The sequence below is a fragment of the Labeo rohita genome, chromosome 6 (genome assembly GCF_022985175.1).
Source record: "Labeo rohita strain BAU-BD-2019 chromosome 6, IGBB_LRoh.1.0, whole genome shotgun sequence".
In the NCBI taxonomy this organism is placed as follows: Eukaryota; Metazoa; Chordata; class Actinopteri; order Cypriniformes; family Cyprinidae; genus Labeo; species Labeo rohita.
In genome coordinates, this window is record NC_066874.1 from 1331929 (window position 1) to 1348202 (window position 16274).

General features: G+C 34.8%; 1 long non-coding RNA gene across 1 annotated transcript; it reads left to right on the forward strand.

The window, feature by feature from the left end:
• Positions 1 to 35: 35 nt before the first annotated feature.
• LOC127167214 (uncharacterized) lies at positions 36 to 3988 on the forward strand. Its single transcript, XR_007827965.1, has 3 exons — positions 36 to 223; positions 293 to 338; positions 3871 to 3988. It is a non-coding gene; the product is annotated as an uncharacterized LOC127167214 (long non-coding RNA).
• The last annotated feature ends 12286 nt before the right edge of the window (positions 3989 to 16274 follow it).

Sequence of the window (16274 nt, forward strand, 5' to 3'; positions counted from 1 at the left end):
TCTTACAAACACACAACTTTTCATTTCTTAAGATGTTAACTGATGGACTGGAGTGGTGTGGATTACTTGTGGATTATTGTGATGTTTTTATCAATTGTTTGGACTCTTATTCTGACGGCACCCATTCACTACAGAGGATCCATTAGTGAGCAAGTGATGGAATGACACATTTCTACAAATCTGATGAAGAAACAAACTCATCTACATCTTGGATGGCCTGAGGGTGAGCACATTTTCAGTGAATTTTTATTTTTGTGTGAACTATCCCTTACTTAATGACATCACCCAACAGGAAGTGACATCATTATGGAGGGAACACACCATCACAAACATCATCAGTAAGTATTATCAAAGGATTTTTTGTTAGTTGGTTTGTGTCTGGAAAACCTTCATCTTGTTGGATCAAATGGACACAAATCACTTTGATTCAAAATATGTTGATTGATAATATGAAAAGTATAACTTAAAGCTGATTTTAGCTCCTGATGAATGTCCTGTTCATTTTGTTGTCATATACAATAGCGTTAAATTGTCAGTAGTATTCTGAACATCTGTTTTATGTTTTCATAGAAATGCCTCCTTAAATTCTAACACATGCATATTCATTTATCAAAATGTCATACTGTACATCAGTAATGAGCCATTTGACATGCTGCCCACAATTCATTATTTCCATGTGTTTCTCTGTCTAAAGAAAAGTAGATTTGTCACAGTAGATGATGATATCAGAAGCTCTCAGAATCAGGAGGTCTTGACCCATTGTATATCCAGTCATGAGTGTGATGAATTCAGTCACATCCATAATGAGGAACTGCAGATGTATTGTGGGATTCTTTATGACTTCTGGGAATGAACACTTTAGAGTATAAAGCAGGAATTAATGATCTTTGACCCACACGAGATAAACTTCACCCAGCCAAAACCTGACACAAATTAGCAGTAATTTAATACAGAGCGCCTGTCTGGAACCATAGAAGCACTTTAGACGACTGAAATACGCCGTGTTTGTGTATGCATGTGTTTGTGTGTGTGTCTGTGTGCACAATAATTGCTGACTGATTGCTCTCAATGGTCTGTCCAGTGAAGACAACAAAAAGACTTACTTTGATCATATCTTCAGTTCGTGCAGACAGTTTTGGGTTTGACTCTTGTTCTGCAGAATTTGGATAGGAAGTACACTAATGTTGCAAAGCATAAAGATTATCGTAGTGTTACCGGATTTCAGGGAAAACCACATTATATTACCGCAGTGCATTAGCTTTTACTTTTCTGCATGTTTGCATTATTATGGTTTCTTATATATTACACAAGAAGCCTGGCAGACATTTGATTCTGGAATAATCTGGAAAATCCAAGCTGTTAATCACAGTTTGTTGAAGCTATTACTTTTTTTAAGCAATCAAATAGTAAAACAGGTAATACAGACATACTGTACATCTTACATTAAACTGTAAGTAACCAGTCAGCAACCAACACCCCAGCAACTTCATGCACTAAAACTACTTTGAACTGGACAGCAACCACTATGTCCTGGCATAGCAAATCAGAAACTATAGGCAAATCTTTTACACCCATACAGAAATATATTAAATACAGTCGTGAGATGCACAAATACTTTGAATACAAACTTTGAACCATATGACACCTAACCAACAATCACAACAGCAGCAGCATAAATTAAGTAGTAAAATATAAACCAATGATCTTTTTTTTTTTCAAGCTACAATGCATGATGGGAACTTGCACAACATTGTGCAATGTAAAATAGTTTGTTCAGATGAGTCAGTTTGGAAAGTTTGGACACATTTTGAACAAATACTTCAGTATCTAAGATCATCAAAACTTTTGATTGAAACATGTTTAGAGCATTTTTGTTCAAATCAGACAATATAATGAACCAACTCCTCTTACTAAACATTAAGTTTAATTTTCTTTAGATAAAGTATGAGTTACACCACACATTTCTTGCGAACATAAAGAGCGTGACGGCTCTCGGTGTGGAGTGGAGCTGCTGCTGATTGATGATGTGTGCTGGTGGGAGCTGTTAGCTGGAGAATGATGTTTGTTGGCTGGCTGTGGTCACATCCATCTGTGGATAATTCATCTGGAGGGATTCCAGGTCTGTTACAATGATGCACTTAAACCTGTTAAGCTCCAAATCCCAAATCCAGGACACCCAATAGCTCAGAGAGTCCGTCTGATACCTCACACTCCACTGTCACACCACTCCTCTTTAACTCCGCGCGAGTCAATACTGCGGCGCCACACGGACAGACCTCCATCACTCATGATCTGACGCTCTGCTCGCTGCCTTCTTCTGCGATGTGTGTAACATTAGATGCTTTTTCCTGTGTGGACCGTCCTTCCGTTCTCATGGTCTGAGCTCAGTTTTGACCCGCTGCTCTCAGTCAGAGTGACCACATTAACTCCACTGACCTGTTACCCAGTGTGCATCTATCTATCTTTCTATCTATCTATCTGTATATCTAGCTATATATATATATATCTTGTTCTATTGTTCTATCGTTCTATCATTTTGTCATTCTATCTATTGTTCTATCTATCTATCTATATATATATCTTGTTCTATTCTATCATTCTATCTTTCTATCTATCGTTCTAGCTATATATCTATATATCTATATCTATATATATCTATCTATATCTATATCTATATATCTATCATTCTATTATTGTTTTATCATTCCGTCGTTCTATCTATAGTTCTACTGTTCTATCATTTTAATGTTTTATCTACTGTTTATTCTATTGTTCTAAGTTTATCGCCTAGAAACTTTCAAGTTTTAATTTTTAAACAACCTTTTCTCTTTCAGGCAACTCAAAACTTTGAAAGGTTGTGTGAAGTCACAATTCAAAGTTTGTTTTGATAAACTTTGCTTTTCGGGTTAGTTTTTTGGGGGTGTATGAAATGTATTTTTTTAATTCATGTTAGATCTACTTTCTACATCTGAGCTGCATCATGTTTGCCACCTCATTTCAAATTTCTGAGTGATTTCATTGGAATTTAAAATCCGCAATACTTACTGTGTGTGGTTGCCAAGGTGTTGCTATGCAGATGCCATTCTGGGTGTTAGGGTGTGTCTGTGCTGTTCCTGAGGTGTTACTATGACATTGTTGTGGTATTCTAGGCTGTTTACTGAAGTGAAAACAGTCTCCTCCTCCTCTCTGATATTCTGCTCTCTATAGTATGTATGGCTCGAGTCCCTCCTTCAGAGTAAAACCATTAGTCTGATGGGTTCAGTCTGAAAACTGCAGCCAGATAAATGTTGTGGGGAGTTTGGTACTCAGGGTTTGTTGAAAACACTGCCTCTCTGTTAGAGCGATATTAATAGTGATGCTTAACTTAGCAAACACAACTAATAAAGTTGAAGACAATCTGTAAAGTGTCTCTGGCGCGCAGCACAGGTCTGAGCAGCAAATAAAAGCCCCGGGCAGCAGAAGTGATGGCAGTCGGCCATGGGGCAACTGCCTGATCCCTGATTTTTTACAGCTTGTCCTGATGTAGGGAAATAGTTTGCATTTTTGGAGTCGAGCCTGGACTGTGGAGGGCAGAGGCTCTGTGTGTGTGTGTGTGTGTGTGTGTGTGAGAAATGAGCCGTGTCCAGAGATGGTGAGATCACCATGCTGGCGCCAGTTATCTGGATACCATCTCAGACTGACCATGATCTTCACACACAAACACACACACTGACACACACAAACCTGTTTACCTGGTTATGATAGTCACGTTATCCAAAGTTGACTTCCACTTTTATGTTCAGTTCTTGGCTGTTTATAAAGTCAAGCGTCTGCATCAGTTACTGCTACAGTTGTATGCTTTTTAATTCATAATACTTCTTTCCTCCTCAGATCGCAGTAGATCATCATAAACACGCTGACAGCCGACTCGTCCATCTCATCTGCTTGATTTTCAGTGATCCTGAGACATACTAAAGTCACAGCCAAATCAACACGTCTGATGGCTCAATCACTGTGATGCTATGATTACTAGTTGCACCAGCTGAAAGATCATTCAGACCTCAAAACACATTCTCACTGCAGTCCAGTGCTGTAAACAGATTGGCCTTTTGGCATTAAGCATGAAGATGGTGTAACATTGTAGTTAAACATCTGGAGTAGTGAATGAAAATGTTGAGGGATTGCTCACGGCTGCTCAAGGTGTAAAAAACACTTGACCCTGTTTAAGGGTCATTGTCTTTGTAGTAAATGCACCATAACTCACTTTGTTTAAAGAAAAAAAGAGCTAAATGGTACTGTTGTATGTGGTGAAGTAGTGCACTGTTTATTGTTGTTAGCTAAAACTAAAAATATTTAAAAAACATTGTTAATTGAAATAAAATAAATGTTAAACGAAGTAAAATAAAATATAAAAAATAAATAAAATTACTTTTATTTTATTTAGTTGCCAAGGCAACATTTGAAATGTTTGTTGAGTTTGAGTTATAGTATTTTACATTACTAAAACAGAAAATTACTAAAATAAAAAAAATAATATCAATAAACAGTTTAAAAAAACAACAATTAATAAAATAAAAAATACATACACAAAACAAAATTAATACAATTTAATATGAAAATGGGAAAAATAAAAATAAAAACAAATATTAATTAACACTATATTAATAGTTTTCATTAATTTAATTTTTGTTGATTTGAGTTGTAGTACTAATTAGTACTAAATTAAAACTGAATTTAAAAAATAAATCTAAATAGACATTTAAAAAAGAAACCGAATTAAACTCACAAAAACATGCAACAAAATGGCCAAAATTTAAATGAAAAATATACAAATAAAATATAATTAATAACATTAATAAAAACTATAATTCTATATAATATGAATTATAGTAAAATACCACTGCACAGCTATTGAATAACAGAAACTCTTGTTTTACTTAGTTTTTAAGGCAGCATTTCAATTAAAGCAACTAATTAATCTGAAGTGAAAATAACTAAACTAAAATAGAAATAAAAACTATAATAAACCGTAAGTAAAAGAGACAACAACAAAAAAACAACATTACTAACACTTAAATTATATTAAAAATGGAAACTACTGTTAAAAATCTAAATATTTATAAATACTATAGTCTTATATTGATGATACTAAATTGAATAACAAGTGCTGTTAGTGGTGACGGTATCAGTTTCTCTGAGGTACGAACAAACAGATTCAACTTGTCATAAAATGATTATGCATGCAGGTACATCAATCAAAGTAGTATGTGCACGAGCAGAATATATCACATAAAATTTTGTATGTATGCATAAGCACAAACTTTTATATACATAAGCGCAAACATTAACTTGAATGGCTATCTACAACCATCTGGTCGTTTCACCATCACTTTGTTGATTAGATTGCGATAGTGTGGCTGCTCGTAGCTCTCGTTCGACAGCGCTGATCATGTCAGCACACGATTATGTCAGGAATCCGAGTGTGTGTGTGTGTGTGTGTGTTTATAAACAGGAATCACATGATGTGTGTGCTGTAGGGGATTTGTTTAAAATCAGATGAGCTTGATCTCTGTCTACGGGTGCCTGACGCCACTGTGACTGGCACATCTAGTTTTATCTGTTGAGTAACACTTACAGGTGTGTGTGTGTGTGTGTAATGTAAGCCTATATGAACCTGCTAACCCTTTGTGTTTACTTGAAGTAGATGTGAATATTAATGGTAGATGATGTTATTTCAAATGATATTTTAGGAGTGTAGATGGATGGATGAGGTCATCCTAGTACAGTTGCATTAAAATAACTGCATATGAGAACGTATGAACAGACCCCGGGATGAAATGCAGACGAAGCACCCAATGACCCCTACACTACATGCATGCTCTACAGATTTTTCAAAGTGTGTAAAAACTAAAACAGCTCCTCATGTGATTCGGTGTGATAGTCAATATTTAGTTCTGAGTTACATAAGGAGAGTTTCACTTTCACAAACCAGACACACAAACCTTGTGAACTGGACCAAAGCGGCAGCACATTGTGTACTTGCACTTTTTTTGCACTATGCAGTGACTCCAAAGGTATTTAGACACAGTCACAGTTTAAAGCTGTCTGAATGCTTTAGATAGCAAAATACATCCAAGCAAGTGGCATTTAATAGAAGGAAAAAGCCCAAACACATTTCATGAGAAGAATATTTCTCTACAAGTAGTTTGTTGGATAGATTGACTAGCATTCCCATTTATCTCAACTGATAAACTGAGTCTCTAAAGAATGTGATTTAAATTCTGACTGTCAGTGGAGAACAGTGTTCTAGGATTTTAATTAGCAGACCTGTTTTGGGGACACCCAACCAATATTAAGGGGCATAATACAGATGAGCTCATAAGTTTACATACACCTTGCAGAATCTGCAAAATGTTAATTATTTCACCAAAATAAGAGGGATCATACATAATGCATGTTGTTTTTTTATTTAGTACTGACCTCAATAAGATATTTCCAATAAAAACCATTTACATATAGTCAACAAGAGAAAATAATAGCTGAATTTATAAAAATGACCCTGTTCAAAAGTTTACATACACTTGATTGTTAATAATGTGTTGTTCTTCGAATGATCCACAGCTTTTTTGTTTTTTTGTTTAGTGATAGTTGTTCGTGAGTCTCTTGTTTGTCCTGAACAGATAAACTGCCCGTTGTTCTTCAGAAAAATCCTTCAGCTCCCACAAATTCTTTGTTTTTTCAGCATTTTTGTGTATTTGAACCCTTTCCAACAATGACTTTATGTTTTGAGATCCATCTTTTCACACTAAGGACAACTGAGGGACTCATGTGCAACTATTACAGAAGGTTCGAACGCTCACTGATGCTCCAGAAGGAAACACGATGCATTAAGAGCCGGGGGTGAAAACTTTTGAACAGAATGAAGATGTGTACATTTTTATTATATTGCCTATATATCGTATTTGTTTCATTTAGTACTACCCTTCAAAAACTACAGAAGATACTTACATGTTTCCCAGAAGACAAAATAAGTAAAATTGACCCTGATCTTCAAATTCAAAAAGTTTTGACCCCCTGACTTAATGCATCGTGTTTCCTACTACAGCATCAGTGAGTGTTTGAACCTTCTGTAATAGTTGCATATCAGACTCTTAGTTGTCCTAAGTGTGAAAAGATGAATCTCAAAATCATACAGTCATTGTTGGAAAGGGTTCAAATACACAAAAATGCTGGAAAAACAAAGAATTTGTGAGACCTGAAGGATTTTTCTGAAGAACAGCGCTCAGTTTAACTGTTCAGGACAAACAAAGGACTCATGAACAACTATCACTAAACAAAAACAAAAAAAAGCTGTGGATCATTCAGGTAACAACACAGTATTAAGAATCAAGCGTATGTAAACGGGGTCGATTATTTTCTCTTGCTGACTGTGTAAACATCTTTTATATGAAAGATCTTATTCAGGTCAGGACAAAATAAAACATAACATGAATTTAGTATGATTCCTCTTATTTTGGAGACATAATTAACATTTTGCAGATTGTGCACGATGTATGTAAACTTTTGACTTCAACTGTAAGTGCTCTTTAACCGCTTGGCTTAACCTCAGCATATGTCTTGTATTTACCAGCAGTGTGTGTTAAAAAACTTGAAATTAGTTGGTTTTAACCCAGCAGTTCTTAGAGCTGGTTTCTAATGTCGAGAAGTAATGCTTACTCTTATTGTGAGTTAAATAAGAAGCATTAATGTTAGCAACCTTTTCGTCCATTGTTTTAGGAATAATAGTCAAGTTTCTGAACACCTGTTGAAGCACAAACATGGACTTTACTAAACATTTCAGCAGTTTAGTTTCATTTAATGCTGTTTTTGGGCAGGTTTTGAGTCCTAATGTACTGTAATCTCAAAAGATCAAGGGCAATTTTAATTCCTCATCATATGAGCCTTTTAAATAAAAAATGGATCCACAGAAAGGCCATGACCTCTGTCACACCCTTCGTCATGAACACACGAACGCACACACACACACACACACACACACACACCCTGCTACTCCCACATCTAGTGGCTACAGACTGACCTGACTGTGCATTCAGATGGAGGGAGTGGAACAAAAAAAAAAAAAGAAAGAAAGCAAGAAAGCTCCCACATCAAACAGACAAATGACTGGAATTAAAATTTCCAATAAACCCATGACAGAAACTTCCAGAAATGCTGAATGCAAAGCTTTAGGCAAACATTACAATGAAAAGAGATCGATGTGTGTGCAATGACTTGAACAGAGAGTTCAGGCTCCGTTAGCACTACCGGGGTCATTCGTGTCATTTGTATTCACTGTTTGTGTCTTTTTTGATGAAAGTCTGGATATGTGTACGATTAAGCTGGCAGTGTGTAAATGTGGTTCAGTTTCAAGATTAAAAGAGAAGTCCACTTTCAGAATAATAATTAACAGATATTTTACATAATTTACAGATAATCTACTCACCCCCTTGTCATCCAAGATGTTTATGTCTTTCTTTCTTCAGTCGTAAAGAAATTGTGTTTTTTGAGGAATAGCATTACAGCATTTTTCTCCATATAATAGACTGATATGGTGCTTCGATTTTCAACTTCCAAAATGCAGTTTAAATGTGGCTTCAAACGATCCCAAATGCGGCTGTAAATGATCCCAATTTAAATACAAAAAAAATACAATTTAAATACTTTTTAATCTCAAATGCTCATCTTGCCTTTCTCTCCCTGAACTCTGTGTATTCTGGATCAAGACAGTTAGGGTATGTCGAAAAACTCAGATCGTATTTTCTCCCTCAACTTCAAAAATGATTTCAAAATCATCGTACATCACTGCAGAAGTACCGACACAGTCTTTGCAAAGTGAACATGCAAAGAGGATCAAACACCCTTAACAAAAAAGGTAAAACAGCGATGTAGGACGATTTTGAAGTTGAGGGAGAACATGAGATGGGAGTTTTTCGACATACACTAACTGTCATGAACCACAACAAAAACAGTTCAGGCAGAGTAAGACAAGACGAGCTTTTGACGTTAAAAAAGTATATAAATTGTATTATTTTTATAAAAATAACCGATCGTTTCGCTAGATAAGACCCTTCTTCCTTGGCTGGGATCGTTTACAACTGCATTTGGGATCGTTTGAAGCCGCATTTAAACTGCATTTTGGAAGTTCAAAATCGGGGCACCATATCAGTCCATTATATGGAGAAAAAAATGCTGAAATGTTTTCCTCAAAAAACATAATTTCTTTATGACTGAAGAAACAAAGACATGAACATCTTGGATGACAAGGGGGTGAGTAAATTATTTTTTAAATTGACATTCTGGAAGTGGACTTCTCCTTTAAATTTAGGTCAGTGTTCAAGAAAGTGTTCAGAAGACACGTTAATGTGTTTGACATGTTTGTATTTTATTCCTCATAAAGGTTTGCAAGTGCAGAACATGCAGTAATAGTAAAAGATATCCGTCATCGAGTTTGTCAGTTCAGTGCCTGCAGGACAAGTTTCCTAATTTCCTGAAAGTGTATGCAATCCAGAATTACCAATAAACCTGAGGGTGAATTCCTGTGTGCGGTCGGGAATAATGCCAAATTGTACTTTTCAGCATTGCAATGTAAACGCCAAATGTATAGTAATACAGATAGTAAGATAGTATCTACTATCTGTATAAAAACTATATGAGACTTGTACCATGGCCCTGGTTGCTAGGGAGTTCTGAGTGGTTGCTAAAGTAGGTGACTTTCTAGTCCAAGTCAAACAGGCCCATGCCAAGACTGATGAGGTGATATTCTGGTAACACACACCTCTTCTCAACAAGCTGCGTGATTTCAGGAATCAGGCATGTCAGTAACACATGCAGAATGAATTATGTGCAGATCTTTAATACTTAATGTTAAAGGTTGTTCAACATTGTGTATAAGCAGTAGTAGTAGTTCTCTTGACTGTATGTTTGTTAGAGAGACAAAGAGAGAAAAACAACATTTTTTAATTCATTGCCATGATTCTTGCTGTAACCCACAGTAACATGCAGATGTATATTATAAAACTATAAATAACTAAATAGTACTTTTTTTTTCAGAAGTCAGTGACAGACATGCTGAACTTTTGGAAAATGTTAACTTCCATAGGAAGTCAAAATAAATACTGTCTGTTTTATTTTCCTTTTTTTGAAGTTTGTTTGTAATACAAATATTAAAATGTATAAAATAAATATTTGCAATAAAAGTGTACATAAGTAATTTTTTCAAGTGACTCTTTCTACAGGTTGCATTGGTACACAAATAGGGGAATAAGTCATTGAATTCAGCTGATTTATTCAGAACTGAAACATTCAGGTACTAAGTGTCATCAAATCATTTGTTCAGTTGATTCATTCAGAAACACTTATACATTCAGGTAATAAACAAGTGACTTCCTTTATGAGAGTAATTAAATAATTTGTCCAATCATTTCGGGTAATAAACAAGTGGCTATCTTTATGAGAGTAATTCAATCATTTGTCAAATCATTTCATTAAAAATATGATTTATTCAGGAAAGTAACAAGTGACTATCTTTGAGAGAGTCACTGAATCATTTGTCCAACTGATTCATTCAAAAACACTGATTCATTCAGACAAGAAACAAATGGCTATCGTTATGAGAGATTCATTGAATCATTTGTCCAAACAGTTCATTCAAAAACACTGATTCATTCAGACAAGAAACAAGTAAAAGAATGAGTCATGGAATCATTTACTGATTTGTTCAAAAACACTGAATCAACTTTGCTACTATAATAACTTTGGTAACAGGATGAAACATTTGACCAATAATACCAATAATTAGAGTAAAAATGTATAGTGTCCACAAAATGATGTCACTTTTTGGGTGTCAAAATTTCAAAAATCATATGTATGTATGTATGGGAAAATGGTGTAATTACTGTTTCAATAAACAGTGATTTTAAAACGATGGCATTATTGTATAATTTCAGTTATTTGATACAGTTGATATGTAAATCTATTGTTAGAAATGAGTTTATCTAACATTCTTACTATAGCACACATTTGTGCCTCTATTGCTTTATAGTAAGTAACTGAACACTAAAGTGTCCCCTATTTATGGAAAGCACCATGTGTCAGCAGGAGGGAAGCAAAGTGAGGTCAGTATGAGCGTCCATTATCTCGCTGATTTCTGTGTTTACTCCCTTAAACACACACACACACACACACACACACACAGAGGATGATTCTGCACACAAGTATGAGAACATCACTCACTCCTTCACTCACTTGCATCATACAGTATAAAACTCAGTATGAAAAACTGTGACCTTGATGACATCATGAAAACTCATGCAATGGATAAAACTGTACTTACTTTAATTGAAAGATGTGTATTACTGTGTGTGACTGTTTTCTGACCTTTTAACCAGAATTTTATCAGTGGGTTTTCATGTTTTTCATAATTTGTGCTTCTTTTCAACAGGAATCGATGCATTAGTTAGACATGCCAGAAAGCACTTAAAACGTCATCCCCCATAAATCTGTGGTACATAGGCGCGCTCCTGCTCTTTCTGTCAAGGTCAGTGTATTTCATTTGTTTGTGGTTAGAGGCGTTTATGGGTGTAAAGCTCATCTCTGTCACAGCTGAGCATCTGAATGTGTGTGTGTGTGTGTGTGTGTCAGGCTGGTGCAGGCGTTGGCATTCATCCCAGCTGGCACATTAATCTAAAGAGTGAAGCTAATTATGGCCACAGTACAGACCTCCAAACATGAGGCTCCAGGCTTGTGTCAGACCAGCACATCTGCTGAACCGGCAGTCACAGTTCACATCAACACTCTCATTTTGGACTGTTTCAGTCTCACATTATATAGGTTCAGTGTCAGCATCTCTTTAAATTATGTTTTTGTTTGTTTGTTTGTTTTTTTACTTTCCTTAAGTGCTAACAACTTGCTAATCATGCTAGCAATATGCTAGTGACTTGGAAGTCATGTTAGAAAACATGATAGTAACATGCTATGCTAGAAACAGACTAGCAACATGTTAGTAACTTGCTAATCATGCTAAAAACATGCTAATAACATGCTAATCATGCTAGAAACATGCTAATAGCATGCTAATCATGCTAGAAACGTGTTAGTAACTTGCTAATCATGCCAGAAACATGCTAATAGCATGCTAATCATGCTAGAAACATGTTAGTAACTTGCTAATCATGACAGAAACATGCAAACAACATGGCAATCATGCTAGTAACATCTTAATCATGTTATAAACAAGCTAGCAAACATGCTAGTAACTTGCTAATCATGTTAGTGACTTGCAAGTCATGCTAGAAACAGACTAGCAACATGCTAGTAACATGCTAATCATGCTAGAAACAGACTAGCAACATGCTAGTGACTTGCAAGTCATGCTAGAAACAGACTAGTAACATGCTAATAATGCTAGAAACAGCCTAGCAACATGTTAGTAACTTGCTAATCATGCTAGAAACACACTAATAACATGGTAATAATGCTACAAACGTTACTGACTTGCTAATCGTGCTAGAAACATGTTAATAACAAATGTTAATCATGCTAGAAACATGCTAGTAACTTGCTAATCATGCCAGAAACATGCAAACAACATGGTAATCATGCTAATAACATGTTAATCATGCTGTAAACAAGTTAGCAACATGCTAGTAACTTGCTAATCATGCTAGTGACTTGCAAGTCATGCTAGAAACAGTCTAGCAACATGCTAGTAACATGCTAATCATGCTAGAAACAGACTAGCAACATGCTAATAATGCTAGAAACAGTCTAGCAACATGTTAGTAACTTGCTAATCATGCTAGTAACATGTTGATCACTTGGTAACATGCTAATCATGCTAGAAGCATGCTAATAACTTGCTAGTCATGCCAGAAACATACTAGTAACTTGCTAATCATGCCAGAAACATGGTAACAACATGGTAATCATGCTAGTAACATCTTAATCATGCTAACAACATACTAATAACATGCTAACCATGCTGGAAGCATGCTAGTAACATGTTAGTCATGCCAGAAACATGCTAACAACATGTTAATCATGCTAGTAACGTTAATCATGCTAAAAACATGCTAGCAACATAGTAACATGCTGATCATGCTAAAAACTTGTTAGACATGCTAGAAAAGTGTTAGAAACATCCAAACTAAATTCAAACCATGTTAGCAACATGCTAATCATCTAATCTATCTATATAAAGTTTAAAACTTCAAGCTTTTACAGCTGCTTTAAACTTTCAGGGTAGGCCTTCTCAAGCCTTATAAAGCATTATAAATCTAGTTTTGATCTCTATTAGGCTAACCACATTTGCATTTGCCCAAATAGGCTACTGTAGCATTCGGAATGTTTTTGTTGTTGTTTGTTTGTTTTTTTGGCCCTAAAATTTCAAACATATATATTTACATCATATATTTAGAATATTTTTGCAAATATAAAATGATAAACTTAAATGGGCATAATATGGACACTTGTTTGTTTCTCCTACACGGGACAGAGACTGAATGGAAAAAGACCCTAGTAATCTCAATTTTTTTCTTTTACAGTGTCTCAAAATGAGAGAAAAAAGTCAGGTATCTTAATTTGAAATGAAACATTTCTCATCAAATGATCTGAGCTGCTCCACATTCATTTTATAGTTTAACTTTATAACTATAGTTAACTTTAACTGAATAACAACTAGTGAGTCATTTTTTATTTCTTCTGAGGATTTTTAAGAGAAATAAAATTGACAACTCACTTAACTGAAACTGAAAACTCCATTAAGTATTATGAGCTATGAAACAGCAACTTCTGAGCAATAAAGTTTCTGTTCACCCCACTTTTCTGTCTCTGCGTGTGTTTTAGCATGCCCGGACCTATGATCATAAGACTACCGCACCCTAACATTTTAATTGACTCCAATAATAACAAAATCCCGGATCTGTCAGATATTGAAAACAGTGAAAATCTTTCTTTAAACCTGCATTGTGCAATTTCTTTGGCATTAGCAGCACCAAAACGTAATTGCACGAATAATGACTGTTTCCAAACAGGTTTCCTAAAACACTATTCTCATCTGCCAAGGTCTGATGGGTGATAAACAATTTCTGCATGCTATCTCATGACAAAAATTGCTTATGGCACATTTGATCTGAGCTGACTGTTTCAGAAATTTGCGTGATGATATAATCCTAGAGCATGGTGAAGGTATCTTGAGGTTTGACTTACAGTAGGCACTAAAAGCCACCTAGACACTTTCTAAATGAAGTGGGTGATGAACGGATGAGGCAGGAGGTGATGGAGGGATGCTGGGAGTACTGTCACGGTAGTGAGGTCAGCAGCTGTTTATATACTCTTGCATAACGATTGACAGGATTAGATGAACTCGCTGCTGAACCCTCGTTTAGCACCTCATCACATGTGTGCTCTTTACAAACACTGCGGTCTCAAAGGGAATTTAGGAGACCTGTTATAACAGCTTAAATGCATGCAAATAAATGCATGGTTGCAAGTAAAAAAAAAAATTTAAAAATACATCAACTTAATATTTAAAATCAAATTTCTGTGTTCATTGATTTTAAGCTCTGTTAACTTGGTGAAATTGTTAACTGGGCAGTGGATTTCTAGTTCCCAGCATCCTTTGCATAGAACTAAATAACAAGATTAAATGTTGAAATTATGTGAAATTGTTTTTTTTTTTTTTTTAACCTTCAGTAAAGAGAAAGACCAGTCAATGCTTAGTGTTTAATGCTGTTTTGCTTGACATCTAAATAAGTTTCTTGTTTTGTTGTGCTGAAGAGTTGAACTCATGGTTAGATTGAGGGTGTATATTTGAAGGTTTATACTACATTGTCTCTATGATTGTGATAATGTTAGATATTAGTAATATCTTATTTGTTTATTAAATTTAAATGCAAAATAAATTACATTTACATGGAATTAGAAATAGATTAATTGCACTCTAAAAAAGCTACTAAACTTTCAAAAGGTACTAATATGTACTTTTAACACTCTAATACTTTTATGTTGTGTATTGGTAATTTTGATCCAGAGAGATTTTTTTCTTGTACACATATTTATTTTGCTCACACAGGGAATATCAACTTCCTAAAAAAAAGATCATTTTTGTACTTCTTTGGGTTTTTCCCCCTATCTTGTTACACTTTTTTGTGTAAAAATGTTTATAAATATTACAAATATTGATGCAAACTGTTGCTTAAAAAAAAAAAATAATAATAATAATAATAATAATAATAATAATAATAATAATAAATTATTTTAAAAAAAAATTATAAATTATTTTTTAATAATAAATAAATAATAAAAACCCATCACAATATAAAATTATGATATATCATCATATTTTTTTCTGATGTCAGCAAATCCTATTAAAAATGTTGAACATGAGGAGAATGTGGACATCATGCCATTTTTCATATTCTGCTTTAGAAAAACAAAACATTTAAATAGATCTGAAATGAGATCTTCAGGTGTGCGACTTTTCACCCGCTGTGTGTATTGTTAGTTTCACAGAAGTGTTGACCAGTCTGCTAGATTTATGAGTGAACAGTAAACACACAGCAGACATGTACAGTATTGCATGTGGTCCATTATTCACATTTCAGCTATTTAATCCTACAGAGATGGATAGATTCATGACCTTCATGAAAACACTCCCATAACTGCACACCAAAAGTACATGACAAATCTCCACTGACAATACAGCATGCCAGTGGTCTTAGTGTTAAGAGCGCCAGACCTCCTGTGAGGGATAAATGCGGATCACTAAGTGTGTGTGTGTGTGTGTGTGTGTGTGTGTTGCGATTTATCGCCCAACACACACCATCCATCAAAATCAGCTGTGAACTATTTAACCTCGGTGACTTAAGGAGTGCCGTTCATAACGCTGCACCATTAAACACAAACACACAGCAGAAATAAACCCAGTCCTGTCTGTCTGTCAGCGCCGGACGCTCAGTAATTCTGGTAATATATATTCCTCCTAGAAATATCTCCAGTCAGGGCCAAAGGCTTCTGACACCTTGTTTTATTACAACAACTAAAGAAAACAGACAAACATTCACATCAAATTGTTTATTAAAAAAATTACTTAATCTTTTAATGGTTGTATAAGAAGCTGTTTTTTCTATTAAAAATATTATTATTATTATTATTATTATTATTAAAAAATATTATATTGTTACTTATTTGTTTAAATTAAATTATTAAAAAGAAATTCATATTAGTAATTCATTCTTGCAATTTATATTCAACTCTTT